Source organism: Mauremys reevesii, linkage group 6, assembly GCF_016161935.1.
Source record: "Mauremys reevesii isolate NIE-2019 linkage group 6, ASM1616193v1, whole genome shotgun sequence".
In the NCBI taxonomy this organism is placed as follows: Eukaryota; Metazoa; Chordata; order Testudines; family Geoemydidae; genus Mauremys; species Mauremys reevesii.
Window position 1 is genome coordinate 119,404,370 of NC_052628.1, and position 14,173 is coordinate 119,418,542.

At 45.0% G+C, this 14,173-nt stretch overlaps 1 long non-coding RNA gene across 1 annotated transcript in view; it reads left to right on the plus strand.

The window, feature by feature from the left end:
• Nucleotides 1-12,843, plus strand: part of LOC120408430 — a 56,455-nt gene extending 43,612 nt beyond the window's left edge. Inside the window, exons 2-3 of the long non-coding RNA XR_005600683.1 lie at nucleotides 3,690-3,883; nucleotides 12,476-12,843. This is a non-coding gene — a long non-coding RNA (uncharacterized LOC120408430). The remainder of the gene's footprint in view (nucleotides 1-3,689; nucleotides 3,884-12,475) is intronic.
• The last annotated feature ends 1,330 nt before the right edge of the window (nucleotides 12,844-14,173 follow it).

Consider the following 14,173-nt stretch of genomic DNA (forward strand, 5'->3'; position numbering starts at 1 on the left):
GTGAAATAGTGTTTCCTAATACCCAGCCTAGACCTCCCTCACTGCAACTTGAGACCATTGCACCTTGTTCTGTCATCTGCCACCACTGAGAACAGCCAAGCTCCATCCTCTTTGGAACACACCTTCAGGTAGTTGAAGGCTGCTATCAAATCTCCCCTCATTCTTTTCTTCTGCAGACTAAGCAAGCCAAGTTCCCTCAGGCTCTCCTCATAAATCATGTGCCCCAGCCCCCTAATCATTTTCCTTGCCCTCCACTGGACTCTCTCCAATTTGTCCACATCCTTTCTGTAGTGGGGGAACCAAAATTGAATGCAATACTCCAGATGAGGCCTCACCGGTGCCGAATAGAGGGGAATAATAATTTCCCCCGATCTGCTGGCAATGCTCTTACTAATACAGCCCAATATGCTGTTAGCTTTCTTGGCAATAAGGGCACACTGTTGACTCATATCCAGCTTCTCATCCACTGTAATCCCCAGGTCCTTTTCTACAGACCTGCCACTTAGCCAGTCGGTCCCCAGCCTGCAGCGGTGCAGGGGATTCTTCTGTCTTAAGTGCAGGACTCTGCACTTGTCCTTATTGAACCTCATCAGATTTCTTTTGGTCCAATCCTCCAATTTTTCTAGGACCCTATTCCTACCCTCCAGCGTATCTATCTCTCCCCGCAGCTTAGTGTCATCCGTAAACTTGCGGAGGGTGCAATCCATCCCATCATCCAGATCATTAATGAAGATGTTGAACAAAACCGGCCGCAGGACGGACCCCTGGGGCACTCCGCTTGATACCAGCTGCCAACTAGACATGGAGCCATTGATCACCACCCGTTGAGTCCGACAATCTAGCCAGCTTTCTATCCATCTTATAGTCCATTCATCCAGTCCATACTTCTTTAATTTGCTGGCATGAATACTGTGAGAGACTGTACCAAAAGCTTTGCTAAAGTCAAGATATATCACATCCACCGCTTTTCCCATATCTACAGAGCCAGTTCTCTCATCATAGAAGGCAATCAGGTTGGTCAGGCACAATTTGCCCTTGGTGAATCCATGTTGACTGTTCCTGATCACCTTCCTCTCCTCCAAGTGCTTCAAAGTGGATTCCTTGAGGACCTGCTCCATGATTTTTCCAGGGACTGAGGTGAGGCTGACTGGTCTGTAGTTATCCAGTTTCTCCTTCATCCCTTTTTTAAAGATGGGCACTACATTTGCCTTTTCCCAATCATCCAGGACCTCCCCCGATCGCCACAAGTTTTCAAAGATAATGGCCAATGGCTCTGCAATCACATCAGCCAACTCCCTCAGCACCCTCGGATGCATTAGATCTGGCCCCATGGACTTGTGCACGTCCAGCTTTTCTAAATAGTGTTTAACCTGTTCTTTCACCACTGAGGGCTGCTCATCTCTTCCCCATACTGTGCTTCCCAGTGCAGTAGTCTGGGAGCTGACCTTGTCTGTGAAGACCAAGGCAAAAAAAGCATCGAGTACTTCAGCTTTTTCCACATCATCTCTCACTAGGTTGCCTCCCCCATTCAGTAAGGGTCCCACACTTTCCCTGACCACCTTCTTGTTGCTAACATACCTGTAGAAACCCTTCTTGTTACCCTTCACATCCCTTGCTAGCTGCAACTCCAATTGTGATTTGGCCTTCCTGATTTCACTCCTGCATGCCTGAGCAATATTTTTATACTCCTCCCTAGTCATCTGTCCAAGTTTCCACTTCTCGTAAGCTTCCTTTTTGTGTTTTAGCTCACCGACGATTTCTCTGTTAAGCCAAGCTGGTCATCTGCCATATTTGCTATTCCACCTCACACTCCGCCTGACAGGCAGTTATACCCCTCCAGCAGCTCCTGGATGTCGGCCTTCCCTCCACTGAGCACGGTGGCTCTTCTGAGCCTGCTCGTTCCATTCAACACACAGAGCTAGTGTGAGCTGGCCCAGTGCTGTGTAACCCCTCCATGTGGTGCTCTGTCCCTCCTGAGTGGTGGCTGCTAGGCCGAAAGAACATAAGAACGGCCATACTGGATCAGACCAATGGTCCATCTAGCCCAGTATCCTGTCTTCTGACAGTGGCCAGTGCCAGGTGCCCCAGAAGGAATGAACAGAACAGGGAATCATCAAGTGATCCATCCCCTGTAGCCCATTCCCAGCTTCTGGCAACAGAGTCTAGGGACACCATCCCTGCCCATCCTGGCTAATAGTCATTGATGGACCTATCTCCATGAACTTATCTAGTTCTTTTTTGAACCCTGTTATAGTCTTGGCCTTCACAACATCCTCTGGCAAAGAGTTCCACAGGTTGACTGTGCGTTGTGTGAAAAAATACTTCCTTTTGTTTGTTTTTAAACCTGCTGCCTATTAATTTAATTTGGTGACCCCTAGTTCTTGTGTTATGAGGAGTAAATGACACTTCCTTATTTACTTTCTCCACACCAGTCGTGATTTTATAGACCTCTATCATATCCCCGCTTCGTCGTCTCTTTTCCAAGCTGAAAAGTCCCAGTCTTATTAATCATATGGAAACCGTTTCATACCCCTAATCATTTTTGTTGCCCCTTTCTGAACCTTTTCCAATTCCAATATTTCTTTTTTTGAGATGGGGCGACCTTTTTTGAGATGGCCTTACCCTCTACATTGCCCAAGGTAACACAGCCTCTCACATCAAATTGTTTCTGAGACTCAGTAAAAGCTGGAGACAAGCAGACTGGGACAAACTGGATGGTTTAGATTAAAAGCAACATGCTAAGGGGTCTGCAAGGCTGCCAGTAAGGTTATAGGTTGGCAGGGCAATGAGCTGAAAGATTCCAGAAATCAGAGGAGGACGTTTTTATAGCTGGAATCACTGAAATGTGGTTTCATTGTTCATATTAATGAGATACTGCTGCTATCCCTTCCTGGGCAGTGTTTATCTGGGGGTGGCTCAGTGGAGGCAGAGAGACAGATGGGCTGGAAGGAGGGAGCTCTACCATCATGGCTGCCCTCCACCATTTCCTGAGACTGCGGGATCCACCATGACGCCATCTTGATCGTGAAAGGCATCTTGATCAGACCAGGCCAGGGCACGGGAACCAGATGACAGTCTTAAATGACAGTAGCCACATGCTCACACTACACCAAATCACAGCAGTTGAATTCTACAAAAGAAGCTATGGTTAGAGCTTGTCGATATACCCATTGCAATGAATGTAGCCTTTTTTCCCCTGTTGGTGAGTTATCCATGAACAGGCTGTGACTTTTAGGGCTTCAGAGGTTATTTTCTGTTTGTCAAATAGACTCTGCAAACAAGTTGGCTCCTGACTTGTTTGCAGACTGATCAACATGGTCCAGATCCTCAATATCTAGTATATTGATTCCTATGGGAGTCAGGTGCCTAAATACCTTCAAATATCTGAGCCTAATAGTATTCACTGTTCATCAGTGGAGTTTGTCGAAATATTTTCCCAGAATAAAAAAGAGGGTTGTCAAAAATCAACATTTTTCATGGGAAAGGATCAATTTTTACTACATTCTCAGATTTTCTGATGGGAAGGTTTGAAACAAAAATGTTCACTTCCAGTTGACAGTTTGAAATGAAACTTTTCATTTCACTCAGAAGTCAACAGTTTTTCATGTCAACATTTCCAAATAGCAAATTCTTAGAACTTGTCATTCCATGAACGTTTTCTGATATTCCAAATTTTTATTCTGTTTCAGGATAAAAACAAATGTCAAAATACTGAATTTCCCAGAGGAAGAAACTGTGTTTTCTGAACAGCTCTAAAGAGCAGCAGGAAGCTGGTGAGAAGAGACAACCAGAGTGAAGCTGGAGTAAGAGACTTCAGCAGAAGCCAGCTGCTTCGCCAGCCAGGGAATGGCTGCTACAAGTGAGCAGTCTGCAGCAGAGAACAGTGAGTCTTAAGGGAAAGGGCTCCCCACAGGAAGGGTCTGGGAGACCCTCTTCAGGAAACACGGGGAGTAGGGACTTGATGGCAATTTGAGATCTCTCTGTTGGTAATTTTGTTATGTTACTAAATCTAGCCCTTGGGATGGGTGTTGTTGAAGCAGAGAAGAGTTTGTTTTGGTAATTTGATTGGGAGAGCCCTGAAAAGTGGGGAAACAGAGGCAGGGACACTGCAGAGCAACCTCTGCCCACAATGGGGCACTTGGGAGGCAGCCAGCCCTTCACACAGAGCAAACAGCTAGGGTGACCAGATAGCAAGTGTGAAAAACTGGGATGGGTAATAGGCATCTATGTAAGGAAAAGCCTTGACTATCAGGACTGTCCCTATAAAATCGGGACATCTGGTCACCCTACATATAGCTAAGATTTACCTGTAACGGTAACCCAACCATCCATCCATCCGTCCCCAAACATCTTCCCATAGGCTAATTAATAATTGAGTCCAAAACCCAAAGAAAGAACAAAATAAAACCCCATGCCAAACAAAAAGCAAGCAAAACCATAACCACATCGGAGTTGAAAGTGGAATGCCTACGCCAAGGTCACGGACCAGATCCTAAGCTGGTACCAATGGCCACAGCTCCAGGACTTCAGTAGAACTATGCCGACTTACACCTCCTGAGGATCTGGCCCATTGACTTTCAGTGTATAACAATCTGTTGAACAGCTAGAGCACTAGCACGAATATGATCAATACACACTAGAAATGGCATCCATGAAGGGTGGGTCCCACTCAGGCAGAGATGAAGACAGTAGTTCTGAGCTATACCATAACTTGGTGGTGTACCCAAACCACTCCCAAGTTATCTGACGTTGCTATGAGGACTGGTTTCAAATCTACCCCTTGCCATATATGAAAGGATAGAAACATAAATAACTTTTCTGTGTTGCTAGCTGACCCACCGGAAATCCACTACATTGCCCAAATAGAGAGGGCAGAGGGAAAGGATTGGTTTTCTAGGGGTTCCACAAGAAATGCAGCGTATGAAAATAAGGTTGAATGCACAGGGCGTCTTTTCAAAGATCTGCACATAGTTTTACTTGTCTGAACTACAGCAGGATCAATGGAAGTCGCACGGCTAAATACTTAAGTATCAAAATGTACTTCACAGAATTTTTCCTATTTAATTTTATCTTTCTGACAAACAGAGGGAAGAACGCCTACCCCCAGGCTTAAAGCCAGCTTATATTGCATATATAAAATATCACCCCGTTCCTGGCTGTTAATAAATTACTGAGAGTCTGCAGAGATTCCATGCTTGTTAATAAATGACATAAGATTGTAAATGAGTAAGAAATCTGCAGGCAGTCTCTGTTTGTCACTTCTCCTGTTCTCTAGCATGGTGGGGGGGTGCAGGGGGAGAGCAGTGAATCAATAGCATAAATGCAACATTGTTTGTTTATGTAACAAAACAAGCCAATGCAGATGCAAAGGAAAATATTTTTCCAGTTACTCACATGACGAAGATTGAATTTAAGGGCCTTGGGTTCAGAACAGAGACCCCAATCCAGCAATGCACTTAAATACCAGTGTAAGCACTGGTTGATATCCTATTGACCTCAGAGTGATGTGAACTGCGCCAGGGTAGCCCAGGGAAGAACTGTGACAGAGAGACTCGCTGTCCTACCCCCTGATCTCCTCTTGCTCCAGTAGGGACGTCTAGCATATTCATCTCTCTGCCCAAGCTGCTTCTCAGACAGGGCTAATGCAGCTCTGCTAGGGAGCACAGGGCTTTATTAACTGATGCAGCCACGTACCTAGAGCCATAAGGGACGTCTGAAACTAACTCATCTCATCAGCAGTTTGTCTGAAGGGTCAGCCCAAGAAGTAACCTGCCTTGCCCATTGCAAGTGAAGCCCTCACAATCTGGGCCATCAGCTGGCTTCCATCTGCAATCAGCATCAGACATTAGACTCAGCTGGAATGCCTACTCACTCTGTCTCTGCAGACGTAGTTAGGTTAATATAGCAAATACTACCTGACTTTTCTATTTTATTTTATTATCTTTTGCATTGTACTGTATTCTGAATGGCATCAATCTGAGCCTCTTGGTGGAGGGTGTTTTATAAACTCATTATTATTATTATTATTATTATTATTATTATGGCAGGGAAGGACAGGAGAGGATATTGTCATCTTTTAAGTAATGGAGATGCTCAGATATTATGTTAGTGGTCCTGCTAGTGAAGGCAGGGGGCTGGACTCAATGACCTTTCAAGGTCCCTTCCAGTTCTAGGAGATTGGTATATCTCCAATTATTACCTTTATTAGATCCCTGTCTATAGACAAAAAGATGTGTGTATATGGAGAGATGTATAGGGGGATGAATTGATGCACAGATAGATTAGATAGAGAGGTATATATGGGGATGGATAGATAGATCTGATGAATAAGATGGATAGGAGGATGGATGGATGGATAACTTGGCCGTTAATGAGAACATCATGACAGTTGGCCAACGTTACTAGTGAGATCCCAAATCAACAGGCATCTGAATCTCCTTCCAACTGAAACTGTTTGTGCGCTACCCAAACCCGCTGCCCCAGTGGGTCTGATCCATTTGATGTCCCTCACAGTATGTGCTAACTACTGGTGCTAAACAATCTGCTCCACCCTTCATTTTGCTGTGATGCCGGGATTTCCTTTCCCAGACCTCAAGAAGGTTCTGTGTGAGCTCAGAAGTTCGTCTCTCTCACCAGCAGAAGCAGGTCCAGTAACAGTTATCACTTCACCCACATGGTCTCTATAGTGATCAAAGGCAGCGTCTCCTCCTTTCCTGGACATTGAAAGATCTTTCCCTGATGGAGCCCCTGCTGTGTAGTGTGCTCCTCCCTCCACTCCCTTCACCAGCTGTCCTGCTTTGGCAGCCTGTCAGACTGGCCCATCTGTCAGCCAAAAAGAATCATAGAAATCATAGAATATCAAGGTTGGAAGGGAAACCATTCGTACAAATGCCTTTTGGTTAGTGGCAGCTTCAACGCTGCAGTGCTCAATGGCAAACTGTCAGCCAGCAGGCCTTCTGCAGTGGTGGGAAACCGTGTTGGTCCCAGCATATGAGAGACAAGGTAGGTGAGGTAATCTCTTTTACTGACCAACTTCTGCTCGTGAAAGAGACAAGCTTTTGAGCCACTCAGAGCCCTCCTTCAGGTCAGCAGGTCTGACAGGAATGGGCTGTTTGCCTTGCTGATCACTCAGGTACGAAGAGGTTATGAAGTGACTCTGGGTAATTTAAGAGTGACTAGCTAATACCTTCAACTAGACACATACGTTATTGTGGCAAAGAGGACATGTTGTGCAATATAATGAGATAATACAGTATATTTCAAACTTCAACCTAGGAAATCTGGAAAATTTTCCATTTTAGACTCTTTTTTAGTTCCCCTTCAGAAAATTGACTTTTCAGTTTAGTTGAAAATCATTCGGGGGGGGGGATTCATTTTTTCAATAAACTTTTCACTTTTAATTGAAATCCCAAAACAACAATTTTTACTATTCTGCAACCATAACTCAACACTTTAAACTGAAAAATGTTGGGTTTTGGCTGCCAGAAACCCAAAAAAGTTCAGTTTCTGACAAAAACCTGAAACATTTTGAAGAAAAATATTGACAAAAATGAAAAAAGATTTTGTTTTCATTATATTTTTTTCCTGTGAATAATTTCAATTTGCCAACCAGTTCTACTTCGACCACATACACTTAACATCTGCCTTGTCCTTTGGGGATGGTCTTGGACCCAAAAATCTGGGTCTTAAAGGTAGAGGCAGAAAGAGGCTGAACTCAAAGGCCTGGATCCCAATCCAAGCATTCTCAAATTTCAGGATATTTGGCTCTGAAGGGTTGGTTCAAACCTATATCCAGTTAGCAGGTGTATATTGGCTGGATTCTCACACAACCAGTCCTCCTCCCATTGAGGTCCTACTGGCTGTAATGGGGGCAGTTTCAGGGCTTTACTCTGGGTAACTATTTGGGATGGGCTCTTCTCTTTTCATTGTGTTTAGATGAGTTGTTTGCTTCCTGGTTTGGGCCCTGAATCAGCAAAATGCTTTAGCACATGAACATCAAAGGCACTGAAGCACACATTTACAGTTAAGCGGGTGCTTGCGTGCACTGCTCAGATAGCTGCACGCTCCTATTTTGAACATCTGGATAGACCACTGCAAGTGGTGTCTGATGTGAGTGATTCACATGGGGTGGAGCTTATTTTGTGAGCAGGGCTTTGGAGAGTATTTGGTTCCCAGTCCGACCTCTGACTCATAGAAACGGCCATACTGGGTGAGACCAATGGTCCTTCTAGCCAGGATCCAGTCTTAGACAGTGGCCAATGCAGAGCTTCAGGGGAGTGTACAGAGCTGGCAGTTGGAGTGAACCACCTGGTCTTACCCTCCCAGCTTCTGGCAGGCAGAGGTTTAGGGTTGCCACCAAACATGGGGTTGCGTCCCTGACCATCTTGGCTAATAGCCATTGATGGACCTATCCTCCATGAACTTATCTAATTCTGTTTAGAACCCACTTATACTTTTGGCCTTCACCACATCCCATGGCAACAAGTTCCACAGGTTAATTGTGCATGGTGTGAAGAAGTATTTCCCCTTGTTTGAATTAAACCTGCTGCCTGTTAATTTCATTGGGTGACCCCTGGTTTTTGTTTTGTGGGAAAAGGGTAAATAACATTTTCACTTTCTCCACACCGTTCATGATATTATAGACCTTGGTCATGTCCCCCTGCCCTTACTTGTCTCCCTTCTGAGCTGAACCGTCCCAGACACTTTAATCTCTCCTCAGATGGAAGCCATTCCATACGGCCTAATAATTTTTGTTGCCCTACTCTGCACCTTTTCTAATTCTAATATATATTTTTGAGAAGGGCGACCAGAATTGTAAGCAGTATTCAAGGTGTGGGTGTACTCTGGATTTATATAGTGACATTGTGACATTTTTCTGTTTTATTATCTATTCCTTTCCTAATGGTTCCTAAAATACTGTTAGCCATTTTGACTGCTGCTGCATATTGAGCAGAAGTTCTCAGAGAACTATCCATGGTGACTCCAAGATCTTTCTTGAGTGGCACCAGCTAATTTAGACCCCATCATTTGGTATGTATAGTTGGGATTACTTTTTCCAATGTGCGATATTTTGTACTTTATCAATGTTAAATTTCATCTGACACTTTGTTACCCAGTCACCCAGTTGTGTGAGATCCCTCTGTAACTCTTCATAGTTGGCTTTAGACTTAACTATCTTGAATAATTTTTTATCAGCTGCCAGCTTTGCCATTTCACTGTTTGCTCCCTGTTCTAGATATTTTATGAATATGTTTAACAGCACTGGTTGCAGCACAGATCTTTTGGGCACCCAACTGTTTACCTCTCCGCATTGTGAAAAATGACCATTTATTCCTGTCCTTTGTTTCCTATTTCTTAACCAGTTACTGATCCATGAGGGGACCTTCCATCTTATCCCATGACTTTTAGTTTCCTTAAGAGCCTTTGCTGAGGGACCTTGTCAAAGGCTTTCTGAAAATCCAAGTACACTATATTGATTTTTTTTCACTTTTGTCTACATGCTTGTTGACATATTGACACCCTCAAAGAATTCTAGTAGATTGATGAGGCATGATTTCCCTTTACAAAAGTCATGTTGACTCTTCCCCAACAAATTAGATTTGTCTATGTATCTGATAATTCTGTTCCTTACTATAGCTTCCACTAATTTGCCTGGTACTGAAGTTAGGCTCAATGGCCTCTGTCAGGATCACCTGTGGAGTATTGTTTTAAAAATCTGTATTACCATTAGCTACCTTCTGGTCATCTGGTACAGAGGCTTGTTTCAGCAATAGGTTATTAGTAGTTCTGCAATTTCACATTTGAGTTCCTTCAGAACTCATTGGGGAATACCTTCTGGTCCTGGTGACTTATTGCTGTTTAAATTATCAATTTTTTTCCTCAAACCTCTACTGCTGGGTCATCCATGTGGGACAATACTTCAGATTTGTCACCAAAAAAAGTAAAGCTCTGTGGGTAGCTCTCCGACAGCCTCTGCAGTGAAGACCGATGCAAAGGATTCCTGTAGCTTCTCTTCAGTGGCCTTGTCTTCTTGAGTGCTCCTGTAGCACCTTGGTAATTTGGTGGCCCCATGGCCTGTTTCACAGGCTTCTTGCTTCTGATGTACTTAAAAAATGTCTTAGTGTTAGTTTTTGCATCTTTAGCAAGTTGCTTCTCAAATTCTTTCTTGGCCTGCCTTTATTATACTTACCCACCAGAGTTTGTGCACCTTTCTATTAACCTCACTAAAATTTGGAAGTGAAATTCTTAAGGATGCCTTTTCGCCTCTAATGGCCTCCATTATTCTGCTCTTTAGCCTTGGTGGCATTCTTTTGGTCCTCTTAGGGTATGTCTACATTGCAGTTAAAAACTGTGGCTGGCCCATACCAACTGACTTGGGCTTGCAGGGATTAGGCTAAGGGACCATTTAATTGTGGTAGAGACATTCCAGCTCAGGCTGGAACCAAGGTAAGAAGTGAGCGTAGGGTTGGATATGTGCTGCCGCTGTCACAGAAACTCCCTTCCTCAGATGAAGGATTGCTACTAGGGATTGGTGTTCTGTAACAGGGATAAATGTCCTCCCATCTAGGTACGGGTGGAATTTCTTCACATCCCCTACCAAACTTAAAGCCTCCTTGTCCATTTGTGCATAATCGCATTCTCTTGCTGTGAGCGATCTGGAGGCAAATGCTACGGATCTCTCACTGCCACCTGGCACAGTGCGCGCTATAACAGCCCCTGTTCCTCGTGAGGAAGCATGACATGCCTTAACCTTCTCCTGAGATTTATGTAGGCCTTGTGTATCAATAACACGCCCACAATAAGCTGTCAAGTCCTTGGAAAAAAGTGTATTTTATGCAATTGGCTCATAACCCGTATTCTTCTAGACATTTTAATGCCCTTTTCATGGTTTCCAAATGTTCTTCATCACTTCCATGAGTCACAATAATGTCATCCAAATACCACTCTTCTCAGGATAACTTTTAAACTTGGTTCACTGCCCATTGCCATATAGCAGGAGCTGAAGTAACACCAAACACTAGCTTGTTCTACTGGTACAAACCTTTTGTATCTTGATTGTGAGCTATGGTTCAGACTCTTCCTCAGCCTCCACTTGTAGGTCGGTCTGTGACAGATCAATTTTCCTGAATCATTGTCCCCCTGTCAGTGTAGCAAAAATGTCTTCAGTTCAACACAGGCTAAATTTCAACTTTCGGCACAGGGTTTACGGTGACCTTCAAAATCTCCCCACACCCTTTCTACACCCCACTTTTTTACATCTGGAAGGATAGGCGTTCCCCACTTGCTCCAGTCCACTTTTGAAAGTATGTCTCTCTTTCCAGACATTCCAGTTCAGCATCTACCTTGGAGTGAATACTGTACTGGACAGATCAAGCTCTGTGAAGCTGGGGCTGCACTTTCTCAGCTAGGAATTAGTTTAGCCTTCATGTGTTGTAGAGTTCCAGTCCCCTCCCGCGGCTGTTGAACTGTTTCACTGCAGTTTGCTGACAATGACTGCAGCATCTTTAGAGAATTCCTATCCAGAGGAACTTTATGTATTCATTCATGGTCCTACAGGGTCGGTCTCCCCTTCTCAATGACATATAAGTCTAATAATCATTGCTTATTGTTATACTCCACATTCTCTTGCATCACTCCAACTGGCACTATCTTTTCTCCCGTACATGTTTTTAGCAACATCATTGTTTCCCTCAATCTGGTATTTTTAATTTCTCTCATACTTTGAATGTGAGATAATGGAGCCTGTCCCCAATTACGTTTTCAATGTTTTTATCCAGGGTGTCAACCAGATTTTTATTATTTTTTGTTCACACTAATATATAGGCCGGCTACTCCACTCTCACACTCTGTCACTACTGCCTCTGTCAACAGAGTGTACATTAATATTTCTTTTTCTATACCCTGATTTGTCTCTCTCTTTTTCTTGGTGCAGCAAACCATTTGAAAATGCCCTTTTTTTTTATTAAAGTGTCTGCAATATGCATCTTCACATCAGCAGTCAGAAGGAGTGTGGAACCCTTTTCCACACCAATAGCATCCGTCTGGTGAGTGGACCGACTCTCTTGCCTTGGGTTACAGATAGTTCAGGCATTCCTGTTTCTGTTTTAGCTTTGGTATTCAATTCTATTGCATCCGCTGTCAAACTTTTCATCACAACTCCAATTTCTACTGTGTGTTTAAAGGTAAGATTTAAAGTAAGCTGCCTCTCTATGCTTTGCTAAGCAGGCCACACTCAAATCTCTCTCTTAAGCCCATCCTTAAAAGCACAGTGTTCAGACAATCTTTTTATCTCTGTCACAAAAGAGGAAATAGATTCTCCTTCAAGTTGATGCCATTGAACTTTTCTGTCATAATCAGTGGCTTGGTCCTAAGAGCTCTTGGACAGTTTGCACTCTCTCTCTAAAGGTTTTGTTGGCGTCTCTGGGGTGATCAGACTGTGTACTAAACTGTGCATTTTTCCTCCCATCTCACTCAGTATTGCTGCTCCATGATCTTCTGAGAGAATCTCGTTTACTTCAAAATACTGCTCCAGCCTCCCGATACATGTGGACCAGTCCTCCATGGCACTGTCGAAGGCTTCCATTTTTCCAGCAGATCCTGCCATTTCACCCAGCTGCTGTCAGTTCAGTAGTTCGGAGCACCCACAGTTGTAACAGACTCCTCTCTCCCCCTCGGGGCTGCAAGCATTGTCATTGATTGTTTTGCTACTCTGATTCATGGAAGGCTCTTGAAATCCTTGTTGCCAATCATTGCATGTGGTAGAGTTAGCACAAATCCCTGATTAGAAACACACCTGGAGCTGGAGTCATGATGTCTTGCTCACTCTTGTACTGCAGAAGAAGAAACACGGTAACCACTATGTAACCAGTTCAACCTATTCAGCTGCTTAAAGAACTTTACCTGCAAATTCACATCAACCGATTCAGCACTGTGCTCAACCCTTCAAATATATCACACTCTGTACTGAGCCCTGTTTCACCAGCAGGTCGCTGCAATGTGTCACTGCAGCCCTGTGTGACGGGCTGTTGAGAGTGTAACGGTTGTGATGCATCATTACATCCACCCCCCCAGCTTAGCACACTGAAAGGATGCATTTCCTACGGCGCACAAGGGGAGGGCACTTTTCAAGGCAGAATTAGGCTTTTAGAACAACAGGGTGGACACATGTGGAAGAGGCGCTACTTTCATTTAGCATCCATACAGACTGCTCTCTAAATGCGAGATCCGATTCGGGTGTGTAGCACGGCACGGACTCACCCCTGCAGCGCCTCCTGCTGGTTGTCCTCGGGAATTAGCTCTTTGACCCAGGAGCACCCTCTGCAGGCCGCTGATCCACTTGCCGTTGACCTCGTGTCCTTCCCAGGACCCCGGTGCCCATATCCCAGGGTTAAGCCTCCTGCAGTACCCCACAGTCTTACTGGGGTTTCCCCACCCCAGGGGAACCCCCACCCCTATCCCCACGTCGCCTCAGTTGTGGCTACTGCCAGTCTGTTTAGCCCCCGCACCCTGGGGCAGACTGCAGTGTATCAGCCAGTCATCACAGGCAACAAGGGGTTTGGACTGGCTGCCTTTACCCACCCTCCGGCTGCCCCTCTGCAAGCCCAATACCTAGGAGGCCTAGAACTAGGCCCTACAGCCTGGGGAGTTGCTGGCCTAGGGCTTCCCAGCTCCTAAGGCCTTTCCCCAGCCCTGCCTCCCTCTAGGTCCCCTGGGTGAGTTCCCCAGTAGCCAGGCCTGTCTCCCTCTCCAGTCAGAGAGAGACTGTTTGCGCCTGGCTTCCCTGACCTTTTAATACAGGCCGGCTGTGGCCTGATTAGGATGTGGCCCAGCTGCGGCCCCTTCCCCAATCAGGCCAGTGTTTAGAGCTGCAGCTTTCAAGCCCACCCAGGCCACTTTTTAAACCCCTCAGGGCCAGAGCGGGTAACCACCCCACTACAGGGTCTTATCTACATTCTTGCAGAGAGAGGAGTAGAAATGAGCGCACTAAGTTCTCTTAGGGCCCGACCCAAAATTTCCCATTAACTGCAGTGGGCTTTGGATGAGACCTTTGAAGTTTTGGTCCCAGAAAAAGTATTATTCCAGCAGTTCCCAGAGGCTCCAGCTGAGATTGGGGGCCCCCTGCGCTAGGCACGAGAGAGATCCCGATGCTCTACAGCCTTAGCTAACAGCCAGT